The following is an 11,323-nucleotide window of genomic DNA, read 5'->3' as shown; positions in this document are numbered from 1 at the left end:
TCACTTGAGGCCAGGAAAAGGCTAGTCTCTGTGACCTTTGTACCTGTGCTGGACTATGGTGATCTGATCTATATGAATGCACCTGCCCATTACCTGATCAAGTTAGATGCCGCCTATCACAGTGCGCTGAGATTTGTTAAAAACTGTAAAGTACTTACTCATCACTGTACCCTGTATGCCAGGGCAGGTTTGCCTTCACTAACTGTACGGAGGCTCAGTCATTGGTACATATTTATCTATAAAGCCATGTTGGGTAAACTACCAACTTATATATGCTCTTTGATCTCACAGAGAGTCGCAAGTAGCCTGACATCCCAGGATGTGTTTTTATTACATGTGCCAAGTGTTAGGACTGTTTTAGGTACAAAAGCTTTTATGTGCGCTGCTCCTCTAGCTTGGAACACTATGCAACATTTTTTTAAACTGAGCATTTTGGTTCCCCTGCATCATTTTAAAGCTCGGATAGATGAAATGTTATTTGATACCTGTCATTGTGAATAGGTTGTAATTTGTACCCCTGTAATTATGTTGTATGATGTCCTTTTTGTTTTCTGTTATTTGTATGTCTAACCAATGTGCTGCAGGTCTCCCTTGAAAAAGAGATCGTTGATCTCAATGGGATTTTACCTGGTTAAATAAAGGCTACAAACAAACATCACTAATATCAAATGACAACATTACATCATTTAGCTTGAATCGTTTCTGGTAAAAATTAATATCAAGAATTAAGCATTAACATTAAGGTGAAATGTCACAACTAAATGTAGAATAGGCCTTTAATAGTCTGCATTGGTATAAATGATATTCCCAATCCCATGTAATGTACCTTCCCCAATTGTTCCCTAGTTATTTGATGGACATGTGACTGACTGACTTGAAGCTTTACCTGACCAGAAACCGGACGATTGTTTATGTTTAGGGGTTGTGTGTACATTAGACTTAACTCTGGTAGGATCCTTAAACTTGGGGATGAAGTAATCAGTTTTGCCGTCAAAAAACAAATCAGGTGATACAAAGTGTGGAAACGGTTTTTTCTTCAGTTTGTGTACATTTATTTCCATTTTTCGATTTATCTCGTTGAAGACCACAGGTGACTGAAATTCAAAATAGAGGGTGACCGGAAGTAAACCGTTGAAATAAAAAGTTTAAAAAGTCAGAAACGTAGGCCTACTGGTCAGATAACGACTGCGAATGACTTGGTGTAGTTTCAGATAAGGCTAAAGTTAGTTAATTTGTGTAATATTTAGTGAAATAATCTTTAGTTGAGTGGCACTTGATATTGGGGAAACTGTTATTTTTACCCAAATAAAGGTGAATTCTAAAGTCACCAGCAGAGGTCCCCATTACCCACTAAAGGTTATTATTTTGACATGGTTTCAAATTAAATAAATAATTCCTCTATCATATTGGACAAAGTTCTCAGATATTTTACTAAATTAGAAAGTAATCCCCTAACCCTACGTACACAAAATTGGGCCAATGTACTACTTTCCATATACTAATCTATCATCCCTTGTGATGCAACAAATAATTAACAATTATCCATTTTGGGGTGCACATTTTGCTGTTTGCTGTCCTTATTTCTTTATGTTAAAAACTGGTTGCCACTGATGGCAACCAAAGGCCAAGAAGTGGTTGACATTTGTTCTGAATGGTTGCCAATGGCAACTTGGCAACCGTTACTGTCGAGCCCTGTCCTTGTAACTTAGAGAGATATTTTATTATGTAGGTAACTGTATGCATCGCTAAGGTTAATTTCAATTTGCTATGCTCGAATATGTAGACAAGCTAACGTCAAAGTAGTGTTGAAGAGCAGCGTAGTGAATGTGAAATCAACCTCACAATAAGATGTGTGTATATTACAATTATTAATGTCATATTTCGGACTCGGACAATACACAATCCAACATGTTCAACAGAAGAGAATAAGTTATATTGTTTGTACACATGGTACTTTACATATATATCTGTTTGTTTAAAGTGTCCAGGTGATGCAGACAGGCTGGACCAGAGAGTGAGAGACAGAACTGGACTCAGCAGTGAACTTCAGCACAGGTACAAAATAATCTTTTTTCATACTGTACAAAGAATCAAGAAAGATATTGGTTTAAATAAATGAAGTATTGACTTTAATACTGTCTGTCTGTAAAAAAAGTGGTAAAAGTTATTATTTCAGTGAGACAACAGAGCAAGCTTCTACAGTTGCACTACGTTTTGATAACAGTTACATATTATTTTGATAATAAAATATATTTCAATGTTGATGAACTTCATACTGTTCATTCATAATCTGATTGTCTTTGTAGCTCACTGGACACCACGCTGTCTCAATCCGTCCACACTCAATATGAGAGGGGAAAAATGAAAATAATAAATGCTTTAGACCGTAAGGAATATAAAGTTAACCGTTGAGTTGCTCAGTTTTTTTTAGATTGTCAATACTATTACTGTATTTTAAATAATATCTCAGGTTAGAGGCACCTTCAAATAAAGATTGGTCTTTAAATACATTTAGTTGATTTTGTCTTTTGAATTGTTTGTCTAAAGTCAAGGATCTGGAACTGGTAGCCTTATAGTTTTAATGATAGTCTGGTTATAATGCTGTTTGGAGGAGGCCTCACAGGTAAGAGCACTAACTAGCTACCATCACATTAGCTTGACTTAAATGTATTAAACGTATAATTAAAGGTGGGGTAGGTAATTTTGGAGAAACCAGGGTTGCGGTCGGATAATCCAAAAATCAGCTCCTAGTTGGAATTGAAATAAAAAAGGAAAGTGAAATGTATGGTCGTCTCCCTCTCCCTCCGGTCCACATTAATACAAATGATCCCAATACGTATGATTGTATGAACTATGAAAACATCTTAAAAATAAATACAAATGTATTTATTATAAACGTTAGTCCTTAACATATAGGCTATCGGTGTGTATATCACCATTCAAACATCTTTTAAAAGTTGAACAAACCCCACAGCTCAGTAAAGACTGTGAAATGTTGACTTTATTTGATCATTTCAGTACAAACTAACGTTCAAATTTCTCTTTTTGATTTTAATACTGATACAAAACAAAGTACTTTGGCAACTTACCACATACGTTTTTAAATGCTTAATAAGCACCGTAACTTTCATGATATCATTTCTCGGTCATAATCGGTTGTTTCCGTGAACGGCCGACTGTTGTGTGACGGCAAATGCTGCAGCTGCAAGGCATTGTGGGGCAGCATTTTCTCCTCTCCTTTCGGTGAGGGAGGTCCAGTGGTTCCTAAACTAAAGGAGAATAAAGGAAGTTTGAAACCTCCTTTCCTGAGAATTCGAACGGCAATTATCATCATAGATAGCCTATATCTATGCTTATCATGGCTGCCACTGAGGGACTTCCGGGTCATTTCACTCCGTTAGGAAGGTTCCTAAGCTAAATGGACTATTCGACTTCTGCCCGGCTCGAGTGCGCTAGAATTTGAAAATGCATAGGCCTAATCGGAAAAAATCTGCCACTTCCTTACAGAGCCCCTCCTCCAACACACACGAACGCGCACATGACCAATGAGGGCACGAGATAAGTTTGTGCACAGATGGAAAGCTGACAGGCAGGTAGGTATAAGGGCTCAGAACAGTCTCATAATACACACATGCATGCACACAGAAGGATTCACACTTGTATTTCATGATCCGCAAAATGATCCACACTTGTGTTTTTCAATGCACACACAAATGTGTATCTCGAGCCGGTTTCTCAAACTTACCTACCCCACCTTTAAAGATCATAAGGAGTTAGTCCACAAAGTAATTGCATGTATTTTCATTTCAGAGCTAGTGCTTTTTTTAGGGCTGGCTAGAGTGTCTTCTGTTGAACCATTACCTGTTTATATTATAGATACATTATGGCCCAGAGTGTCACAGTACGGGTCTGATTTTCTTAAAGCTACACTACCTTTTATTTTAAAATTGTAAATCAAATTTAAACAGCCTAAATGTTAGCATTTGGCAGAGTAATTGAGCTTTAAACGTGGAGCTCTGTGCTGAGATTGTAGATATCTCCACAATCAGACAACAACATAAACTATTCCTAAAGTATCTGCAAGATGAGTCATAATTAGCCGGTTTATTCTGAGTGCTGCTGGTGAGTTTTTTGAACTGGTTGACTTTTTCAACAACTGTCACAAGACATCCGTGAATCCATGATCATTTGACCCCCCAACCCCCACACCCTCCAGAAACAGAGAAGGTTTCTAGTTTCTCTAATTCCCCTCCTCGACTCCCATCCTCGTGTCTTAGTCCCGCCCACAGGAGATGCGAGCGGAGGAGTCGAGGAGGGGAACCGAGGAGAGAGTAGGGTAAGCAGCAGGCGTTTAGAGAAATGAGAAATCCTCTCCTCTGAGCGGTCTTTTAAAGAGACGTCCATCAATTGTGACAGGAGGCACAGCTGGGCTGAAGTCGAATAGTCCATTTAGCTTAGGAACCTTCCTAATGGAGTGAAATGACCCGGAAGTCCCTCAGTGGCAGCCATGATAAGTGTCGTTCGAATTCTGTAGATCAGGGGTGCCCACACTTTTTGGGCTGGTGAGCTACTTTTGAAATGACCAGCTCACCGAGGTCTACCAACCAAAAATAAAATCCCAAATTGCAAGGGTTGCTGAATAACACGTTTTATTTATACATGGGATAATAGGGCTGCAACAAACGACTAATTTGATAATCGATTAATCTATCGATTAATGAAACGACTAATCGACTATTCGGACTATTACGCCTTGCACAATTTCTCAAACCCTCTTATTTAGCCATCAACTTTTAGATGTAGCTTGAGGTTGTTTTAGGCATGTGGAAACTAACAATGAAGACAATAAAGATGAATACTTGATTCAAAAATACATATATTATTAAATTAACAAATTGTTTACAAAACTAACATTGCTTTTTATTTAAATAAAATAAATAATATTTCGCATCAAAAGAAACAACAATGTTTTAACAAATCCTATTAAATAATGTGATGACAGAACTGTGAACAGAATAGCTGTAACTTTAACAAAATAAAGAGTAACTCAGTTTCCTCTAATCATTAACCCATGTTTGTATCATGAGTTAACTCCGTGTGGTGCTGCTAGCATACAGAACACCTGACGGGGAAACGTTACTCGTGTAGGGGGCTACAGAGCTGCTAGAAAGACAGTGGAACCCGGTGCATTCCTCCGTCTGGATGTGGAGCGCTTTTGATAAATGTTTAGACACATTGCTCGTGTTCCCGCCCTCACATGCTGAACTCTCTTGGCAAGGAGCATTGTCCTCCTCAAGACGGGTAACATTTAACCTCACCTTGGAGCGCTTCTCTCCGCCATCTCCGCCGTGTGTTTCTGCATGTAGCAGCCGCGTGTGTGTAAACTGCCCCGCCCCCTCGCGCACAGACGGGGGAGAGAGAGATCTCGTCTGGATCGGAAAGATTGAAAATACACCAACCATAGACTCATTTGTTTGTCTTTTTGCATGTTAGAAACGAGTTGGCGACACTAAGACTGCGAGATAATGTTTGTGTAGCAATAATACAGACCTTTTCTCTTTCTCAACTCGCTACTCGGAGGGAAGTCGCTGTCATATGCCTTGTGAACACTCTGATAATGCCTCTCCACGTTACCTTTCTTTGGCAGAGCGACGCTTGCTTTACAAATAAGGCAAATAACCTTTGAATGTGACATCACAAAAAAATATTCTTCCTCCCATTCTGGGTGGAAGTGGTTTGTCTTTAGCTTCTTGCTCGGTCCCGCACTCATTTGGTTGTTTGTCTCTTGTTTGTCTCTTTAACTTAATTTGAGTTTTCCCGGCACTTGACTGATTTTGTATCATTCTGGGTTAACAGACTGGAAAGCGATAGGTCGCTTTTTCTGTCAATCAAGTAAACTCCTGAATTAAGTGGCAGGGAGGCCAAGGGAGGAGGGATCAAACCCTGTTTTGTCTATTTTAACGGAGCTGGATTTTTTTTTTTAAGAATGACTCGCGATCTACCAGCATTGCCCCGGTCGACGTACTGGGCACCTCTGCTGTAGATGATAGGAAAGGAGGTTTCAAACTTCCTTTATAACCTCGTTTAGCTTAGGAACCACTGGACCTCCCTTGACGAAAGGAGAGGAGAAAATGCTGCCCCACAATGGAAAAATTATATCATGAAAGTTACGGTGCTTATTAAGCATTTTAAAACGTATATGTGGTAAGTTGCCAAAGTGCTTTGTTTTGAACGTTCATCAGTATTGTAATCAAAAATAGAAATATGATCGTTAGTTTTTACTGAAATTATCAAATACAGTCAACATTTCACAGTCTTTACTGAGCTGTGTGGGGTTTGTTCAACTTTTAAAAGATGTTTGAATGGTGATATCCACAGTGATAGATGTTAAGGACTAACGTTTATAATAAATACATTTGTATTGATTTTAAGATCTTTTAATAGTTCATACAATCATACGTATTGGGATCATTTGTATTAATGTGGACCGGAGGGAGAGGGTGACGAGCATAAGTTTCACTTTCCTTTTTTATTTAAATTCCAACTTTGGTCATGAAGAATATGTTTCTCTGTTCACGTTCATAAAGCATAAAACAACAGCATCAGAGCACGGTGCAGAGTCTCTAGATGAGTTTACAGTAGTCCCTCGTTCTTATTAAACATCCATGTTGTAGTCCGCTGTATAGAAAACTGTAGTTTCCATAGTTTCCCCACAGCAGCAGACGCACATTTATGACGTCCGCTGGCGCATCATAATCACGTTGGATAGTGAAAGTGCATTCGGATTCTCTAAAGTACCACAGTCTCTTCTCCTAAGTCCTTTTGAATTCTCCTATCCACTATCCCTTAACCCCGTGACGTTACACTCAGAGGTCAAGGAATAGACGATAGGGTTAGACGTTAGGAGCTGATTTTTGGATTATCCGACCGCAACCTAGATATCCTTCAACATGGCACGCTGAAATCCATTTCCGGGTCACTAACGGAGGACCGAGGATTCAAGGAGTCGAGGAGGGGAAATTAGAGAAATTAGAAACCTCCAGATAGACGAACTAACATCTCTGTTAACCGCCTTTGCTTTCTCACTGTCTCCTTCCCCACCAACTCATAAAGCTGGCAATGTCCTTGATCTCATATTCTCAAGGAACTGTACTACTTTTAACCTCTCTGTAAACCCGCTCCACACATCCGATCACTTCTTCATTTCATTCTCTCTACCCCTTTCCAAACATAACAAACTAATCTCTTCTCATCCTGCACCTGTCCGCCGTAACCTTCGTTCCCTCTCCCCCTCTACCTTTGCCTCATCGGTGCTCTCAGCCCTCCCTTCCTCGGACTCGTTCCAACTACTACCTCCAAACTCTGCTGCAGAAACTCTCCTCTCTACTCTCTCATCCTCTCTGGACTCTCTCCGTCCTCTCACATCTCGGCAGGCTCGTCAGTCCCCTCCTGCTCCCTGGCTAAATGATGCACTGCGTGCTAATAGAACCGTCCTTCGGGCAGCAGAGCGGAAATGGTGGAAATCCAAACACCGTGACGACCTCCTAACCTATCAGGCTCTCCTCTTTCTCTGCTTCGATCTCTCAGGCAAAAAGCACTTTCTTTCAAGATAAGATCCAATCTTCCTTTTCCAATCCCAAAAAACTATTTTCCATCTTCTCCTCCCTCCTGGACCCCCCCAAAGCCCCTTCCCCCTCCTCCCTTCTGTCAAGCGACTTTGTTAACCACTTTGAAAAAAAGGTTGATGATATTCGCTCTTCTTTTTCTGACTCACCTCTACTCACCGCTGGGTCACCAGACCCTCCTTTCACCCACACACTGACCTCCTTTTCCCCTCTCTCCAAGTGAGGTTCTTACCCTCATTATCTCTGCCCGCCCTACCACCTGTCCTCTGGACCCTATCCCTTCAAACCTCCTTCAGACTATCGCTCCTGATATTCTACCGTTTCTCACCCATTTCATCAACACTTCTCTAACTTCTGGTCACTTTCCAAACAGTCTCAAGGAGGCAAGAGTAAACCCTCTCCTAAAGAAACCCACTCTCAACCCGTCTGATGTTATAAACTACAGGCCTGTCTCTCTCCTCCCGTTCCTGTCTAAAACACTTGAACGCGCTGTCTTTAAACAACTCTCCTGCTATCTCCATCAGAACAACCTTCTGGATCCGCACCAGTCTGGTTTCAAGGCAGGTCACTCCACAGAAACTGCCCTCCTTGCTGTCTCTGAGGAACTGCACACTGCTAAAGCAGCCTCCCTCTCCTCTGTCATCATCCTTTTGGACCTGTCTGCTGCATTCGACACGGTGAATCATCAGATCCTCCTTCGCACTCTCCAAGAACTTGGAGTTTCAGGCTCTGCACTTTCCCTCCTCACCTCATACCTCAAAGACCGCACCTACAGGGTTACTTGGAAAGGGTCCGAGTCCGACCCTTGTCAATTAACTACAGGGGTCCCTCAGGGCTCTGTTCTTGGTCCCCTCCTCTTCTCCTTGTACACAAACTCGCTCGGATCAGTCATTAGCCCGCATGGTTTTTCATACCACTGCTACGCTGACGACACCCAATTAATTCTGTCCTTTCCCCGCTCAGAGACCCAGGTCGTCGCACGCATCTCTGCTTGTCTAGCTGACATCTCTCAGTGGATGTCTGATCATCACCTCAAGCTCAACACAAGACTGAACTGCTTTTCCTTCCGGGAAAAGATTGTCCCACTCTTGACCTAACAATCAACATTGGCACCTCTGTTGTTTTCCCGACTCAGACTGCAAGGAATCTGGGTGTGACCCTAGATAACAACCTGTCCTTCACTGCAAACATCGCTGCTACAACCCGCTGCTGCAGATACACGCTTTACAACATCAGGAGGATGCGTCCCCAGCTGACCCAGAAAGCGACGCAGGTTCTGGTCCAGGCTCTCGTCATCTCACGCCTAGAATACTGCAACTCCCTCCTGGCTGGTCTACCTGCATGTGCCATCCGACCTCTGCAGCTCATCCAGAATGCAGCTGCTCGCCTGGTCTTCAACCTTCCTAAATTCTCCCACACCACGCCGCTCCTCCGCTCCCTTCACTGGCTTCCGATAACTGCTAGAATCCACTTCAAGACAATGGTACTTGCCTACCATGCTGCGAATGGATCTGGCCCTTCCTACATCCAGGACATGGTTAAACCGTACACCCCAGCACGTGCACTCCGCTCTGCATCAACCAAACGGCTCGCTGCACTCTCGCTGCGAAGGGGACCCAAGTTCCCATCAGCAAAAACACGTGGGTTTGCTATCCTGGCTCCAAAATTGTGGAATGAGCTCCCCATTGACATCAGGACAGCAGATAGCTTACACACCTTCCGGCGCAGACTGAAAACTCATCTCTTTCGACTCCACTTCGAGCGATAGAACTATTAACAAAGCACTTATATACTAATAAAGGGCTGGCTTATCTAAAGCCAGTTGAGTAGCACTTGAAATGTTTTTGCTCTATGAAGCCTGATGTACTTATATGATTCTGTTTTCCTCAAGTTTGTGTTTTGTTGGTCGAACGCACTTATTGTAAGTAGCTTTGGATAAAAGCGTCAGCTAAATGCAATGTAATGTAATGTAATGAAAGACACACACAAATCAAAACTAAAAGGACATGAACTTCTTCCAGTAGCGTGGAATGTTTTTTTCTTTAGCATAAATGTGATCCCCTTTTGTCTATATTTTCTTCTTGTTGGAACTGTGTGCTTCACTGATGAAAGAAGCAAATAGAAAAAGCTTGCTACATACAATTATTTGTAACCCGTATGAACGTGGGCTTGCTTTTTTCTTATGAATTATTGGATAATCTGTCCTTTTCTGAACTTGACAAGAAATAAAAACCTCTTTGGTTAGTTTTGTTATTACTCAGACATACTCAAAAGTGGACATTCCTTTGTTTTAAACGGTCAAAAGTACTGTATATAGCATGAGAAAAACTCTTGATGAGGCTATTTAAGCAGCAAACATTTAGATGACATAAACAAATGTTTATTGGTATGATTGCATTTCAAACATATTTGTCAAAAACATTTTCTCAAAATTACAGTAAAAACACGTTTACATGTACACATGAAAGGCTGTAGGGCGGTAATAGATGACAAGGCATACAAATATACATAGTTGGTTATTGTGCAGTCCGTCTATGTCGTAATAAACGCAAAATGTTAACTATGTAAAACATATTCTATGAAACAACCCCTTCTAAAACCTGAGTTTGAAATTAAAGCAAGTTTCAAGTAAAGTTTCCATTTGTCAACACTACAGGAGAGCAACAGTGTGAAATGCAGCTACAACACACATGATTTGGTTTTAAAATGGTTCTGAAATGTTCAGAAAATTAGTATCTCTGCCATGGAAAACAGATACATACTTTGAAACATATGAATTATTACCCCCACACAGGATCATCCTGTTGGTAGTTATTTGATGGTGTGCACAAAAACTATTTCAGGCAGGAAAAAATGTGATTACATTTACGCTTTTACCCTTTGTTACAATAGAAAATTATATCAAAAACATTTTGGCTTGACTTTATACAAAACAGTTTCCTCCCACTCTCTGAGGAGCACTTTGCAACTAAACAGTTAGAGGCCTTGACTTTAATTAAATGTCAACACGTACAGTATTTCAGTCTTTGAAGGCCTATATCTTGTGCCTGCGTGTTTAATTGCTAGACTGTTAAAGAATAAAACAATCATGTAGCCTCATCAGTCCTCATGTTGTAATGTTCAACTTCAGTGTCTTCCAGCACACAAAACACACATAAACAAAGAGAAATAACTCTTCAGGAACTGATCTTCAAGGTCTTCCTCCAAAATAAGACAGAATGTAAGTGGTGCACACTCTGTTATCCAGGACTTAAAGGTCCCATGTCATGGCCATTTCTACTGATCATAATTCCATTGTTGAGGTATACTAAAATAGATCTATACTGTGCAATTTTCCAAACTCACATTGGTTTCTCATACAGCATCTCTGTAAAGTATGTGTATTCACCGGTATTCACTCTCTGTCTTAAACGGCTTGTTGTAGCTCCTGCCCCCCCTCCCTGCGAGCCCAGTGTGCTCTGATTGGTCGCGAAGCTGAGAGGCTCGTTGCTGCAACGGAGCAGACAGGCTTCCGTGTCGGCGATACAGGAGAACAAGCGAAACTCATCCTGAGCACACACAAACACTCACAGCCGAAGTAAAAACAATAAGTGTGGCTTGATATTGAGTAAGAAAAAGGTTTATAACGCTGTGAGCATGGGTCTGCGGAGAGCATTTCTCCGCGATCCCAACGTAGTAGCCCGAAAAACGTTTACCCA

Source organism: Gymnodraco acuticeps, unplaced genomic scaffold (genome assembly GCF_902827175.1).
Source record: "Gymnodraco acuticeps unplaced genomic scaffold, fGymAcu1.1, whole genome shotgun sequence".
Taxonomy (NCBI): Eukaryota; Metazoa; Chordata; class Actinopteri; order Perciformes; family Bathydraconidae; genus Gymnodraco; species Gymnodraco acuticeps.
Note: the sequence above shows the minus strand (reverse complement) of the source record.